Source organism: Sus scrofa, chromosome 15, assembly GCF_000003025.6.
Source record: "Sus scrofa isolate TJ Tabasco breed Duroc chromosome 15, Sscrofa11.1, whole genome shotgun sequence".
Lineage (NCBI taxonomy): Eukaryota > Metazoa > Chordata > Mammalia > Artiodactyla > Suidae > Sus > Sus scrofa.
The window spans coordinates 82,897,106-82,914,545 of record NC_010457.5 but is presented as its reverse complement, the minus strand read 5'-3'; the positions used below and the strand labels follow the sequence as shown (position 1 = coordinate 82,914,545).

General features: G+C 36.2%; 1 long non-coding RNA gene across 2 annotated transcripts in view; it reads left to right on the top strand.

Moving 5' to 3' along the window:
• LOC110256983 overlaps positions 1–17,440 on the top strand; it is a 128,160-nt gene that overhangs the window by 43,692 nt on the left and 67,028 nt on the right. The gene's annotated exons all lie outside the window — the stretch shown is intronic.

Here is a 17,440-nt window from a genome sequence, read left to right as displayed (position 1 = left end):
AAGCAGGAAGAATTGTCAATATTACCGGGCAGTCTAATTTATGTTATTCTGCTGTTGGGGAAATACATTTAAAACCTTCTTTACATAGATGATAAAATAGCTGGTTATGGTTCTAGTCTGTGAGATTTACATAAACTCCTATTTTAAGCTCATTTTATACTTTTGCAAAAAGCTGCATATTTCATATTAAAAATTCACCTAAACTTGTTAACCAAGTTAAAGTGTAGACATTTTCTCTTTGGTTTTAAGCATCTTGTAACTTTTGGTGAATAATAAGGCCCTGCTTAAAAATCTTCAAATCTTTAGTTATTGGGTCTCCTCTGTATCTCTTTTATCTTTTTCTTGAGATGGGAACTGAGCTCATATAATTGAATAAGAGTTTCAAATCAGTACTTGAAAAGGAGTATTATTATCATTTTTTAAAAAAAGAAACATACTATAAACAAGGCTCTTTCAATGACAGTAGATTAATTGAAACTGAAATGAATGATAGAATTTAATTGCCATGAAATTTTGAGAATTACAGCAAGATAAAATAATTTATGCTCTTTTAAAAAAGCTTTGTGGTATGTAAGTATGTACTTATTTTAAATGCTGAGTATGTGATTAGGTCTATCTTTAAAACTGTTAATGGTTGACTTAAAATATTTTGATGCCTACTATAATCCTTATATAACATCCCATATGCTGCCAAGTGAATGCTTTGAAATGTTATTCCATCATAATTTGAAATTTACTCATAAAGTTTTAAGATTTATCATTTGAATTTAATTTCTTATTACTTTTTGATATAAAAGTAGAAATTAACTCTGCATTGCACAATGAACACATTTAAAGGAAGGAAGGAAAACATACCTGAATTTATATATATTTTTTCCTCTTTCGAGAGTTCGCTGATGATTTTGTAATAATGACATCAGCAAATAATCAGTTTACTCAGTTTGAATCCTCCTTTCATTTGAAATAGTCTATAAAATTTTTACAAAAGGAATGTAGGATGTCGTTTTTATTTGTGGGCATCCCTGAATGTGACAATGTAAAAACAAATTTACAAATAAATGCATTCACCCTTCATTCTGATATTCACACTTTAAAAGACAAGACATACTAAAATGCATATTTATGAATAGTTAAATGTTGGTTTGGTCTCTAGATTACACGGTTGCTAAATAGCACAATCTTCCCTCACAGAGTCATACTGGAGCCCTCTATAGACCTCCCCATTAGGAGATATTGGCACAGTGTGAGGGGGGACACATCTGCCAGCAAAGTACTACAGATGGTTCCCCTCATTAGCCTACAGAACTCCAAGCAGCCATCACGGAGGAGGCCTGGGATCTCACTTGGACAAGATGTTAAGCTAGCCTCCTGTTCAATGTCATTATGGTTTCTCCAAAATAATCTCCTTAGTGTGCCCTGTTGGGCTTGAGCTGGTCTATGTCTCACTTGCTGAGATTTGAGATGGCGGCACCGTGTCCAGTTTGCCAAAGGGCATCATATGATTTTCATATTTGACAAAGTTCCACGGCAAGTCAGATTTGAAAAACTTCTTAATATAAATGCAGTGGCAGGACAGCCTTGATGCTCCCCAGAAGCTCATTAGCATAGCTTTTGGAATTCCAGGCAATGCTCACCTTCCTGTATGTGCTAACTTATTACACTCAATGCATCAACAATCTCATTTCTCCTCTTTCCCTCGACCCGCAGATTTATTGACGTAATGGCATTTTAATTTTGTTTTATTTACCCTTTGTTTATGAATCACCCTTAAAATCAGGGCACCAAGCCCTGGCAACCGGAAATGTTAGTTAAGTTTAGCAGTAGAAACAGCAGGGGGAGCCCATACTGTTTTATGCTCTGCAGTTTCTCTGGCTGGATTATTATTATAATAACTATTGTAGTTGTTTTACATTTATAACAAAGATGTTTGCAATCTACGTACATTTATAACATAGATGTTTAGAATACAGACAATCACCATGTGCTAGACTATTACAATTTTAAGTCACAGAGGGTCCAGTTTTAGTCTTTAATTATATGAAATTATTAGGATACCACTAAGAATAATTGATATGCAAGATTTTGGCAGTAAGAGTTTTCTGTCTTTAATCCAGGGAAAAATTCTGTTTAGAATTTTTTTATTTCTTGAAAAAATGAAATCAGCTAAAATCTTTATGTAATTCCTGGCTCTTCTCTTGCCTTTTTAGCCTTTTTTGTTTGTTCATTTGTTTAATTTTTCCTGAAATAGAAATTAAAATATACCATCCGACATATTTTTGAGATTCTGATGGTAAAGGGAGGTCCCACCTCCATCACGGATGTTCTAGCTTGACCCAGACTTAATTTTCACTTTGGAAGTTAATAAAATGCAAAAGCCCAGTGGCCTTTAATATTGTTTTCTTATGCTTGATGAGGTCCCTGGGTCAGTAGGTTTTCACTGCTATAAAATAATTCACAATATGTGAATGACTTTTTACTCTCTAAATCAGCCATTGTACTGTCTCTGGGTGTACATTTTATATATTATAGCCCATCCTAGGTTATTCTGCTCTATTGGAGGGGAAGGAACTCAACCCATACCTGAATTGGTGACTTTGCCTGTACTGTAAGAAAAATCACCTAATAATGTGAGACTCTAACTATAATTATGTTAAGAAGCGTTTTGTAGATTTAAACAATGTCTATTGTATAATTTTTTTTTCTGTCTTTTGTCCTTTTAGGGTCGCACCTGTGGCATATGGAGGTTCCCAGACTAGGGGGTTTAATCGGAGCTGTAGCTGCCAGCCTACGCCAGAGCCCCAGCAATGCCAGATCTGCGCCACGTCTGCGACCTATACCGCAGCTCATAGCAATGCAGATCCTTAACCCACTGAGCAAAGCCAGGGATTGAACCTGCAACCTCATGGTTCTCAGCCAGATTCGTTTCCGCTGCCCCACAATAGGAACTCCCTCTATTGTATAATTTTGAAATAGCTTAATACTAAGCATTGACTTGACATTATTAGGGATATGGAATATTATTATAAGCCATATAATATTTTAAAAATTAAGAAAGAATTAATTTTTTTTCCTAAGACAGTATAAGGCTTTAAATTCTATGATAGAATGACAGTTCTGTGGATTCACATTTCTGGCTCCCTCCATGTTGAAATTAAAGAGTGCAATCTCAGAGTGATCAAAAAACTTTAGGGAGGAGTAGTGTTTGAGCAGAGCCTTGAGGTTGGAGAGGACTTTATGGATTTGGTGGTGGGGCTATAGTAATGGTGAGTAGTGGTGATCTTATTTAGGCAGAGAGACGATCATAAACTAAGGAGCCCCCGATAGCAGGAACTTTGGATTCCTACAGGAAGTGGGAAGCTATCTGTGAAATTTTGATGTGCAGCTAAGTAGTTAGGGCTTAAAGATTCTAGAGGCAGTGGAAACCAGAGATATTTTAGAGGGAGACATGATAGGAATAATATTCCAGGACAGGGTGACAGGGTACAGGATCCTTGAAGATTTAGTCAAATTTATTTAGCATCAGTATAATAAAGAAGTTATAATTTATTTATTTATTTTTTGCCTTTACTAGGGCCACTCCTTCGGCATATGGATTAGACCCCAGGCTAGGGGTCTAATCAGAGCTGTAGCCACCGGCCTACGCCAGAGCCAAAGCAATGCGGGATCCGAGCCACGTCTGCAGCCTACATCACAGCTCACGACAACGCCGGATCCTTAACCCACTGAGCAAGACCAGGGATCAAACCCGCAACCTCATGGTTCCTAGTCGGATTCATTAATCATTGTGCCACGACGGGAACTCCAGAAATTATCATTTAAAAGTCACTATTTGGAGTTCCCGTCATAGCTCAGTGGTAATGAACCTGACTAGTATCCATGAGGACACAGGTTCCATCCTTGGCCTCACTCAGTGGGTTAAGGATCCGGCATTGCTGCAAGCTGCAGTGTAGGTGGCAGATGCAGCTTGGATCCTGCATTGCCCTGGCTGTGGCGTAGACCTGCAGCTGAAGCTCCAATATGACCCCTAGCCCAGGAACTTCCCTATGCTGCAGGTGCAGCTGCAAAAAGAAAAAGTAATCACTGTTCAAGTAATTTTAGAATATGACTTAAAGTGTTTTTATATCCTCTTCCTTGATTAATATAGTCAATGCTAAAGTCTGAGAACAGATTCGAGTATAACTATATCTGTGTATTTTTGTTCCATGAATATTAATAATAACATCTTGCATATTTTATTATTCTAAATGCTAACATGTTACTTTGTTTTGTTCTTCCATCAACTTGGTAAAGTTAATGGATACTTAAAACAATAACAGGTATTAATACAGGCATTGTAAGTCCTTCCCATTATAAGCCCCCATGATCTCTCTCTCTCTTTTTTTTTTTTTGTCTTTTTAGGGCCTCACCTGTGGCATATGGTGGTTCCCAGTCTAGGGGTCTAATCAGAGCCACAGCTGTCAGCCTACGTCACAGCCACAGCAACACCAGATCTGAGCTGCATCTGTGATGTACACAACAGCTCATGGAAACACTGGATCCTTAACCCACAGAGTGAGGCCAGGGATCGAACCCGAAACCTCATGGTTCCTAGTCGGATTCATTTATGCTGCACCATGACGGGAACTCCTATGATCTCTTTTTGATTGCATGTGTAAATGTAGGCTAGAGCTTATAGCTGTTTCAGTTTTTCTGTCAGGAGTTGAGAATATTGTTCTATGGCTATTTGTTTGAAGTAAGCTTTGGATTTTATTTTGTAGGTGTCTTACATTGTGATAGTATGGTTGATTCAACTATACATACTCATAGGAAACACTTTAGAGGGAAATGGATTGGAGTATAATCCAATATGTAAGTGTTGTTCAGTACTGTCTTTTTCTAAAAATATTTGTAATTTATTGACATACTACATTAATACCAATATTAATACTGTATTTTACTTCATCCAGAAAGAAAAAGGTACAATAACATGAAAAAAGCTAAAGGGGAGTCTTAATTACAGACAGAGAATAGATTTTTAAAATTTTAGTAAAATACAGTATTTAAAAACTTAAACTGTCATAAAATACAGTTTATATCAATAAATTAAAAAGTCATATACTTATACTTTTAACAGTACCAGAATATATTTGGGGTGGCAGATGGGGGGCGGGTGGGAGAAAAGCCCACGACTCATTTTCTTCTAAACCACTTGACAGAGTGGGAACTTAGAATAATTAGCTGTGCTTAGTGTTCAAAATCCCTTAATGCAGTACATATGTTTATCTGTTGAACCAGTAATACTGTGATTCAAGCAACACATCATTTCTGGCTAATGCAGCTGTAATTGTCATCTTTGACTTCCATGTCAATGTGTACTTCCATCTAACTTTATATAAATATATAGGGCTCTTTAGACCCTGTGTTTGGCATTATCACAATTTTTGCTTGGCTCAGACAGGGCAGGTTGATTATCATTAAAGTGTTATTTATTTCTATTTTATTAAGCCCCTTTTACATTCATGTTACAGGTTAATTTATACTTTTATTTCATGCACTACTTGGCTTTACTGATTAATATGCCCCATGGCATTCAATAAAGTCAGGCAGTGGAGGAAATAAGAGTGATACTAATTTCTAACATTGCTATAAATTTGCCTTAATAAAACCAGCTCAGTAACATTACAGAAGTAATACAATGGGTACTTTCAAAATTGTTAGGAAAGATGCAACTAAACAATTTTCCTTCTTGAATTTAACATAATCCTACCGCCTTTTCTTTCAACTGTTGAAATGAAACCTGCTATATATTTTTCTCTCTTTAAAAAGTAATTTAATAGTTGGCATAATACTACAGTACACAGCTCTCTACTTGACTTATTCCAATGCCTTATGCAGACTTTAGGTTACAAACTGTGCAAATTAACACAGGCCTACAGGCCCCTGGGGGAGGAAAAAAACCCTTTATTCTTGTAATAATTTTCATGAAGATTAAACTCTGTCTCCAGCATCAATTATTGGTCCTTCTTTAGTGAATTAATGCTCACTGCCAATAATAAATATTTCTACTGTGAAATCTGATAATATAAGAGGTAGTGAAAAATCTATGTGCTGGTATTATTATTATTATTATTTTTTGGTTAACCCACCACTCCTATTCCAACTGCTCAATTAAATAAAGTTAGAATTAAGATTTATAGGAACTTATAAAGACAAGGACAAACTACCACCCACTGATTTTTGGATCACAAAATTTTGATGATAAAGAATAGACTCCATTATTAAGAGCCCAAATTCATGTAGTACAAGAGAATACTTATTTTTCCCTGTCATTTATTAGATTGTAGCCAGACTGGCCAAAAGATTATTACAAATCAGAAATTTGCCCTCATCTCCAATATTCTGAAAGAATAATTATTACACTTTGTTCACCCTGAAGTTCCCTCTTTCTTAGCTTTCCAGAAATTACTTTAAGTTCTAGCATTAATGGATTGGAAAGAGAATTGATTAAAAGAAGCAACACACAACATTTTAAAAATCCTCCTTTGCATAAATATATCAGGAACTATGTTCATTTAACAGTTATGTATTAATCAGCCTCTGTGCCAGGCACTGGTCTTGTCCTGGAGATGGAACTGTGAGGCAGTTCGGGCTTCTGTCTTCTTATAAAATAGAATTGCTGTTTTATTTGCTATAATAGAGTTGTGAAATTTTACGTATTACTAGAGAAGATATTTTGGGACAGGAAAAAGTTCTTTTTTGAAGGTCTATTTGTTTTTTAAATGGAGGAAGAACTCCTGGATTCCTTAAATCCCCCTCAAATCACACCAGACAAAATAACAAGCATCTTTGCCCACAAAACAGTTCAAGAGCAGTAGGAGAGTGAGTCATTCTTACACCCACTCTGTGCTCACGGGCATATTTCTTGGCTTTTGCTAAATAAACTTAATGGAGTAATTCCCCCCCCCACCTCAACTCAAATGAAGCCAGGTCTAGTAGATAAGTGGATTTGATGTTACTATGCTTTCTCTTGCCCAGCAGTTGGTTAAAAATCACATTTTTAGGTAATTCGTATTTAAAAAGATATGCCTTTCATGTTGATATATTTATGCAACCTCCAGCTTTATGGAAAAATAAAAATTCCATCTTTGCTCTTCTGTTACCCTGCCAACACAGATCTTTGCTCATAAAAATGAGACTTTTAAGAAGAAGCATTTCTAAATCACTGCTGAAACTAGTTTTTAGTAAAAAGTTATTTTCACGGGAGTAATCTCCATCCTGGATCCTGAGAATGCTAATTCAAAAGTGAAGCAATAATTTTGGAGACTTGGGAATGTCCCATCTTAGAAAGTTAGTTTTAGCAAGTAGGGAACCATCTCTTTCCAGAGACTAACATATAATCTAAACCTGGAAAATAAGGAGCTTCCACTGTGTTCACAGTTTTCAAGTAATCGTTCACTCACAAACATGCTGACTCAATGAGTTGACTCAGTTCCTGGAGAGAGTGGCCCCACTATCTTTCGTTAACTCCAGGAAATCTGTCAGCTACTTTGGAAAAAGAATTTAGAATGTTTGACCCAAACTCCTTAATTTTTTTTTTGTCTTTCTAGGGCCACCCCAAGGCACATGGAGGTTCCCAGGCTAGGGGTCCAATTGGAGCTGTAGCTGCCAGCCTACACCACAGCCACAGCAAGGCCAGATCCTCAACCCAGTGAGTGAGGCCAGGGATGGAACCTGAATCCTCATGGATGCTAGTCGGATTTGTTGTCCGATGAGCTATGACAGGAACTCCCCAAACTCCTTTAATTTTGATGTGTCTTGATGGATTTTTTTGATGTGGACAGACACAATCTAGTTTGTTGTATTTCAGGATGGACTTGACAATGCCTTTGATTGACCAGTAGCTGGTCCACACACAAAGGACTACACACACACACACACTCAGTTAATAGGCTAAACTAAAACTAAAGTTTTGTATTATAATCAAATGGGGAAATTTTATCTAGGTAAGAATGGAAAAGTCAGGCTTGTTGGTGAATGAATTAGGCAGAATATAAGGTTATATGTTTTTAGATAATAGGTAATTAAAATCTACTTTGAATCCAGGCACATCGCTTGGAATCCTCCTACCCCATACTATCTAATCCAAAGTAATTGCAAATAAAATACAAATTAATAATGCCCAAAGTGTTTCCAACTTAAAATTCAATAAGTAAGTCTAAAAACTTTAGGAGTCTATAAAATGTATCTTAATAAGTCTTTCTTTGCAGAGCTTTTCTGGGTAGGATGCATAAGAGAATGGATGACTTGGAAAAATATGCTAATTTGGGAGATGATTGTATTAAAAATACATATATAAAGCAAATAGACCTTGTTTGATTGGTGAGAACTAGAGAATATTGATGCAACTTTAAATTTCAGACAGTCTTAACTTAAATCTTTAGTTAAATCAAATGATCAGAACTCAGCAAAATACATGCAAATGTGAGGTGAAGGGTGCCAAGATTTTTTCCCCTCCTGTATTTATTTTTTTAAACAACGACTTAAAGAGTTGCTACCCTTTGAGGATAAGGATATTATTTTCTTTTTGAAGGGAAACATTGTACTCTACAGTAAGACTTGTACTGTCTTTTGTGCCATTATTAATACATTTCCTGTTTAAGGAAATGACTTTTTTTTAACATGATAGTTTAAACTTCAAAATAAGTGCTATTGACTTTTAAAATGTCTTATCTTACCAATGTCGTTCTGGGCATAAAGAATAAAGTGTGGAAAATGCTTGTCATAATAATCCTATTGTCATGAGATTCTCCTTTCTGAATAAAGTGGCTTATGTGTGGCATTTCTTTTTTTTGTGGGGGGGCAATTAAGAGAGGGAAAATAAGTTTTCTGGCTCAAACAGATCCTTTACTTTTATATTAGTGATATTTAAAAATACAAATATATTTATTATGTAAAGATAAGGAATATCTTTCAAAAATCTTGTCCTCATATTTACAGAAGCCATGCAAGTGTCCACATATGGTTCTTTCTAATCAATTCTATTTTCTTTCACTTCTTTTTTTTGTTCTGATTGCATTCTTCAAAACCATAATTTGAAATTTAACAAAATTTTAATTGCAATATTAAGCACAGAAAATAGGAATAATAAAGGTTAAGTTTTGTGATATCAGATTTTTTCATGTTATATACTTAAAGCATATTTCACCAGTGAATAATATATATGATTAATGTACTTAATAAAATACATGGATTCCACTGTGAAGATACTAACATTTACTGAATGGAATCTACTTATATTTTCACTGAATTTATTCTACTTTGGATATTTTTCAGTTATAAAATAAGCAAAGTAGTTATACTGTTAAAATATTTAACACGGCGTTCCCGTCGTGGCGCAGTGGTTAATGAATCCAACTAGGAACCATGAGGTTGTGGGTTCTATCCCTGCCCTTGCTCAGTGGGTTAAGGATCCAGCATTGCTGTGAGCTGTGGTGTAGGTCTCAGACGTGGCTCGGATCCTGAGTTGCTGTGCTTCTGGTGTAGGCCGGCATCTACAGCTCCGATTGGATCGTAGGCTGGGAATTTCCATATGCTGAGGGAATGGCCCTAGAAAAGACAAAAAGACACCCCCCCCAAATTAATACAAGCATATGTTTTAGCTTTTTTCTATATATATTTATAAAATCTCTCTTTTTCTCATTGTTGAAGCCTTACTCTTAAAAACAAAGTGACTATTAGTTTTGAAAAGTACAGAGCGCTGTAATGAACACTATAATTTATAACTAATAAATTGTAGTCCGTGGAGTGTCTTAATTGTACATTAATAATAATAGCTAATATTTATTGCATACTTATTTGTGCTAGGCAATGTGCTAAGTGCTTTAGGTACATTAGTTCATTTAGCCTCACAAGAAAGCCATGTGTTAGGTACTTTTACTCTCACTTAATATGTGAGAAAACAAATTTGGGTTGAGTGACTTATCAGGCTCCTGTGGCTATTAGTGACAGAGCTAGGACTGAAACTCACGGTTGTCCAATTACACACATAGTGTATTGAACAGGATTGAGAGGTTTAACTTACCTATGAAGTTTTTGATTAGTTAATATTATATGGCAAAAATATAGTAATTATGATAAGGCAAGAAATGCTAAAGACTTAAAGGGACAAGAATATGATACATAACACCTTTTCCCTTCAGGAGTGGGTGAGAGAGTTAGAGTAGAAGGGATGGCAATGGTACTCCTGTAGAACTGTGAGGTAAGCATCGATTATTTGCCTGATTCATTAATTTTCTTATCTAAGTATTTGTCCCTGAGTTGGGTGGTGGTGTACAAAGGTAAGTAAGCAATAATGCCAGCCTTTAAGGAGTTTACAGTCTTATGAAGACATAGGCCATCACACAAATAGTGCAGAATGATCAGAGAGTGTACTGATTATAAAGGCAGGCAGGTAATCTAGAAAGGGTGAGTGGTGTGTAGGAAGGAGACTTCGAAGATGTGTAAGTGAGGCAGGCAAAATGGTGAAGGGTGGGGCAGAAGATTGGGTCCTTCCAGGCAGAGAGGACTGGTGGTATAAAGGCAAGATGGTCCAACTGAGTTTGGGAGGGTTAGCATGGCAATAGATGAGCCCGAAGACAGACAGACCACGTGGTTCAGGGCTAGAGATCATAGAGGTTCATTTGAAGGCTCTGGAGAAGAAGCATGATGAGATTTATGTTTTAGGACAACAGCCTGACTGAAGTGTGGGGAAAGGATTGGGGTGGGGGCGTTGCACACTGGAGAGGACTAATTAGGAGACTTTTGGAAGACAGGAAGGAATTGGCAAAGGTAGTGGTAAGGGGCTGGGTAGAAGGGGACCCCGCAGGGTACTGAAGAAACCAAGAGAAGAATTTCAAAGAGAAAGGAACAGTCAAAAGTGTCAAATGATGTGGAAAAGAGATGTTCATTGGGTTTATTAACAAGTAGGTAGGTCCTGGTGACTTTCTAGAGCAACCTTGGGTAAGTGGTTCAGGAAGAAGTGGTGAGGTTGAGGAGTGACCAGGGATGCGTGGAAAGGAAATACACTGAGTTCAGTCTCTGAGGTTTCTCCTTTTCTATTCCCTATAGTGATTTCTCCCTCTGCTTCCAATCTCAGGAGAAGAAAAAACACTTTCTGGGTAATTAATAAAAGCCAGTACATTGTATAAGCCTCATAACGATCCTGTGATGTAACTATAGCCTTCATTTTGTAGGTGGAGAATGGAGGTTTGGGAGGTTTATACATCAGCCCAAGGCCCACGGTTGGCAAGTAACAGGGCTGTAGGCCAAGTTCAGGTCTCATTCCAGAGCTCACAATTCAACCAGTGTATTCTTCTAGAATTTAGTATCTTTGTGCTTTTTTCCCCCTTTTTTTCACCCAAGTCTGCTTGCCATCACAGAGCTAATAAACTTATTCTCATCAAAGCACAAATGATGGAGAAAGCTTAATGTGTTCTTTTTCCTGATGCATTTTTATTTTTCATTTATTTTTATTTTTATTTTTTGCTTTTTAGGGCCACACCCATAGCATATGGAGGTTCCCAGGTTAGGAGTCGAATTGCAGCTACAGCTGCCAGCCTACATCACAGCCACGGCAACGCCACATCCAAGCTGTATCTGCAACCTATACCACAGCTCACGGCAACGCCAGATCCTTAACCTGCTGAGTGAGGCCAGGGATCGAAGCTGAAACCTCATGGTTCCTAGTCGGATTCACTTCCACTGTGCCACAATGGGGACTCCCTGCCTGATTCATTTTTAGAGTGATCATTGAATATGTTCATTTTACATTTTTATTGTGTAACTTTAATCTTACATTTAATAGGTTATATTGTAGGAAACATACAAACATGGAAGTGAACACCACATGAGTGTACAATTTGATGAAATATTGCCAGACCTCCAGAAATTTCCCAGTCTCCTCTCTATCCCATTTCCCCCTTCTTAGAGGCAACTGCTAGCTGGACTTTTGTGGCATTATTTCCTAGTGTTTCTCTATAGTTTTCTCATTTGAGTTATGTGCCCCTGAACAACATAGTTTAGTTTGATTTGTTTGGGCACTTTTGGTAAGTGGGATTATATATATTCTTCAGTGTCTTGCTTCAGTTGCTCCAGTTATACTTTGAGATTCATCTGTGTTGTGTGTGGCATTATTGCATTCATTTTCAATGCTGAATAATATTTCATTGTATGGATTTACCTTGTTATTCATTTTATTGTTTGGGGTTATGTGGGTTCTTTGAAGTATTGAGCGATTAAGGCCAATGTTGTTCCGTTTTTGACTAAGTCGAAGGCAAGAAGCTCTGAGAATGCATTTTTAAATATTTTAAAATATTTCAGGGGGTTGGGAGCCCTTTCCAATTCCCTTGAAATGAAATCCCACAGGTGGTTCCTGTGGGGTTCCTAATTTGCTTACTCATGAGGCCAAGCTTGAGGACTGTGAGGGGCATTTCTAAATTAAAATGTTTAAAGAGGTCAGGTGAACTGAAAAAACAAAGAAACAGTTATTACCAGATCTCCCATTTCCCCTAGCTCTTCCACTTCATTGTTGCAATCTTAGCTAAATGCAGTCAGCTTGCATATTTTCCTACATCAGTCCTTTGATCAGCAAAGTAATTTCTTTTCCTTCCTCTGTACAGATCTTTTAATTATAGTAAGCTCATTCTTTGAAGAATAAACATGGTAAAAAATATGAACAACCTGAATAATTTTTAGCAACTATCTAAGATAACTGATTCTGCACAGAATAAAATAAGTATGTGAAGTGAATCATTGAAATATAATACAACCAGTAATAATATCATACTATATCATATATTTAATAACAACATAGACAACAAAATAACAAAATAGGCAAAATGTAGTATAGTAGTTCAGAGTATACGCTCTGGAGACAGACTGAGATCAGGTTCTAGGTCTACCTTTTACTACCTATGTCAACTGAGTGAATTTCTCAACATTTCAAACTCAGTTATCCTGAACTATAAAATAAGAACAGTAGCAATACTTATTTCACAAGGCTGCTGTAAGCATCCAATGAGAAAATGTATAAGTACTTAACACAGCGTCTACTTTAGTAAGGCTCAGTAAATGTGAGACATTAATGATACATTTAGCCCATCAAAAAGGGCAGAATATTTATTGACAGATCTTGACAGAGACAGTCATCTGCTTATGTCATAGCTTTTATTCAACATTTAATAGTGGGCTCCTCGTAATGTGCTAGAGGATATGGGTCACACAAAAGTGCTGTTTGTGGAGATAAGCATTAGGAAATCAGAGACAAGTGGCAATGTTAAATAAAATACATTTGGAAATAGGAAATGATTTTGGATCAGTCAGAGGTACAACTTTCCAGGAGCTGTATTTTGAATCTGATATTAAACTAAGTAGTAGATAACATTGCCAAGGAGAAAGTTGAAGTTCTTTCATCCAGAAAACGTGTCTGTGTAAAGGACAGAGGGAGTAACTCTTCTTTTCTGAGACGTTAGGAATAGATGATGTTGGGGTGAAGAAGGTGGAAATAGTTGGTGGAGCAGCATCATTAGTATTCATGTGTATTTTAGGTGGCAGGAAAAATAAGGATTCAATTCTATTTCGATTGGCTTACTGAACTATAAACCCTTAAGGTAAAATGTAATTGTGCAGTATCCAATTTGGCAGATTATAGGGAAATGGTAACATTTTGTCAAAATAAACTTTGCGTATTTTCCTTTTTGTAGTAAGTGTATAAGTAATGAAAGTACTTTGACATTTCAAAGACTTAAGGTTCATTTTGAAAAACCAGTAGTGAAATTCCTCTAAGAGTGATTTAATGTATATTCTCTTACTCTGTTTTTAGAAACACCTTTCTCACTGCTTCAATTATAGTTTGCAGAAAAATGTATTTTATAGTTTGGCTGTAAGATTTGGGGATTGTTTCCCAAATCTCATATAACCTCCACACTTTTGGTGACTTCCCCAGATCAGTAGAATCCACTAGATGGCGTGCAGATCTTCCGCTGTGTCTTGCCTTTGCTGGCAGCAGATCTGGGAACAGCGGTGGATTTTCTAAGAATGGCTGGAGATCAGTATGATCCATGCTCAGCAGCTTCCTTAAGGTCTGCTGCAAAATGCTATAAGCCTGATGCTCCTTCAGACTGTTACTGTAATGGAACCACCAAATATGGGCAATGATGGTGTGGTTTTGAGTATCAGAAAGCCTGCAGTTTTGCTCTGAGACTTAGCCGCAGTAGGCAGACAGGCCGGCATTAGCTGCATCCACAGCCTATTCATGGGCAGATAGCATGCTGGCGATTTAGAAGCTACTCCTTGATGCCAAAATACTGATTTAGGCAACAACCCTGCTGTTTATGGGAAAGGGAAAATGAGACAAGAAGAAGGTTATCAAAATGGGAGCTTTCATGCAAGCATAATCCTCTCATTTCTGTCAGACAATTGAACACTGCTTGATATGCAAAATCGAGGATATATTCTGATGTAGATTTCAGAGAGTAGGAAATGAGGTTATTTTGTTTTTCTTTCAAAATATCACCGGGCAGTTTCATGCAGTTTTATTTATTTCACATGTGAAATGCTGACGGCTTTGTAAAAATTTTTTATACTTTATTAATATTCTAAAAAGGGACGGGTCTCTTCTTTCCAATTCAAAGTAGTGGGTAATGACTTTGGCAGCATTTCCCTGCCTTTTTCAAGTTTATGGAAGCCCATTTCTCATCATTAGGCGGAAGATGCAGATAAGAAAGGATGAGCCTTATTCTGGAGCTTGTCACATCAGTGTTGCTTCTTAGGTGATTAAAAAGAAGCAGCGGGATCTTGGAGAAAACGTCTGACAAAAGGTAATGGAAACCCAGTAACGGATGAAAATCCATGATAGATTAGGCCTAACTGGCCTAGAAAACCCTCTCTACTAAGTACAGGTGAGCCTTTCAGCACAAAAGCAAAAATAGGACTCTGTTCTTCTGAGGCTCTTAAAAAACCATACCTGCTCTGGCCCCCCAAACTGAGGTTTATTTGAAGCTCCTTGAAGTTGATTAGACCCAGGGGGAGGTGTTTTTCCGCAGATCAGTTTAGGAATTCAGTGCCAGCCAAATGCATAATGCAGTTGCTAGTTGGCAGGTTCAAAGGTATGGAGCTTCTTTAGTTAAAAATTGGCAGACTCATTTTAATTTTGGTCAAAATAGATTTTGTTATTTTTAAACTTCCTATATAAATTAAAACAATTCTTATTTCCTTTTCTTGTACTTGCTTATTCCCACTCCCATCCTCTGCTGTAATTACCCTCATAACAATGGGAGGGTTCAATACTAAATTCTTAATATCTCCCCAGGATTATAATAATGGTTCAGGGTATACAGTAGTTCAACATTTACATTTTTAGAAAAAACATAGTTTTGGGTGTATAGAAATTATGTAGTAGTCACAGATCTTTTTCTTAACAATGTTTTGGTTAATAATTTTGATAGGTTAGAATTAGACAAATGGGACATTGTATTCAGTTCTGGAAGGTATTTTGCCTGGTGTTCACTTTGTTTATTGTTTTGAAGGGAGATTGATATGCAATTTAATTCAGAAGTAGAGGACTTTTTCTAAAATAAACATTTGTTTTTATTCATTAAAATATGGTATTTCAATATGCAACTAGGAAAAAAATGATTTCTGGTGCATTACTAGTGAAAAACCTGGAGGTGACAAAAAGGATGGCTAACAAGCAGATTATGGTTAACCACATATATCTCTAGAAGTAATATACTTTTCACCTCTGGGTGCCACTCTTCAACTGCTTCTTTTTTTTTTTAATGCCTGAAAACCTGATGCTTCCTGTAGATGTATTCTTAAAAGAATCTGTTAAAGAGACATTTCATCTATCTCTAGTTATCTGCTAAATAACTTTTTGGCACATGAATGTAAATTCAGTATGGTTGTGGTTTGCCATTTTGATTACCAAATGATGACCAAATAATGTTGAAGATTGTTTATATGGGCAATTGGCCGGGTTAAAAGCTGATTTCATCTCCCGTGGAAATGAATCTTGTACTTACCTTTTTGGTAGTCCTTAAACTAGAAACAGTCATTAAAACACAAGGAGGTTTTAGTTAAAAATTTTTGCCATTTGTAGACATGATTTTAATTCTGCACAAATATTTCAATAGAAATCAGTTTTATAAAAGGGAAATAATAAATAAGCTTGGAAGAAATAATCTATTAAAATAAAAATTTAAGAATCTAACATTGTTAACAGATATTATTTTTCACTTAATTTTTAAAACTTAACTGCTTTAGTAGTTCCATTAAAAAGCCTATAGAAATCTTTCTGTATTTTTTTTTCGGGATTTTTAATTCTTAGATGTGATTATTTTAATAACTAAAATAACCATATTTGTAATTCAACTAAATGTATGAGTGATCTTTTCTTTTCACAAACTAGGCAGTGAGTATTCTGTACCAAGAAACAAATGCACATATTTGGTTAGTTTTTAAATCTTCAATTATTTATTTTAAACTTGGGGGTTCATCTGAAATGCCAGAAGAAGGGGTTGTAATGCCAAAGTTAATTTTGTTTTGTCATATACAAAGTAGTTAATCTAAAAATTATTGATTGATATTCTCCCTCTTTTAACTCTTTTAGGACTCAATATTTAAAGCAAAACTAATTTATCTAGGTGTTCTACTGAACAAAATTAATTCTTCTGGGACTGGTCCTGGCCAAGCCTCATTATAGAATAGTTCCCCTTGCTGAGCTAGCCTAAGCCTGATTCTTACTAGGATACTTTTTCAAAATTATTCACAACACAGAACTTAACCCTTGGGATGCTGTTGACTTGACCTTCAGTATTGCATTTATTAGGCCATTTGATGGTATCAGGGATACATTAAAATGAGAGTATGTCTCACTCTTGTTGGTGCTGCCTGAGACTTTTAAATTAGGCAACTGTAGTTGTGTATAGTGGGGGATTTTAGTTTTGTGATTCATAAACCAGAGCTGAAGTATTAATTAAAAACCTTTTTTCTCTTCTTCTAGTCTATTTCACCATAAATATATTGCTGACCCTAACTTTTTCGTTTATATGTAAGTGATGAATTTACCTCTTTGCTTGGGTGGCCGGATAGTTTAGATTACCGAGCAGTTTGACTGACTTCTTTGCTCAGATGTCTGATTGAATCAATTGGTTATTTTGGTGTTTTGTATATACATAGAGCACAAGAATATAACTGTTAAACATTAGTTTTTGTTGCAGCTACAAAAGTGGTTTGGCATCATATATGTGTGTGTGTAGTTTTCTTTTAATATCTGAGCAAGATATTGGGAAATGGATTTTTTAAATGTCGATTTTTATATTGACATTTTGCCTGGCGTGTAGTGGTTTATGAGGATTTCCAGTGGAGAATCTCTTGCATTTTAAGGTTCTTTGCTCATTATAGGCATCTCACCAAATTTTTTCAT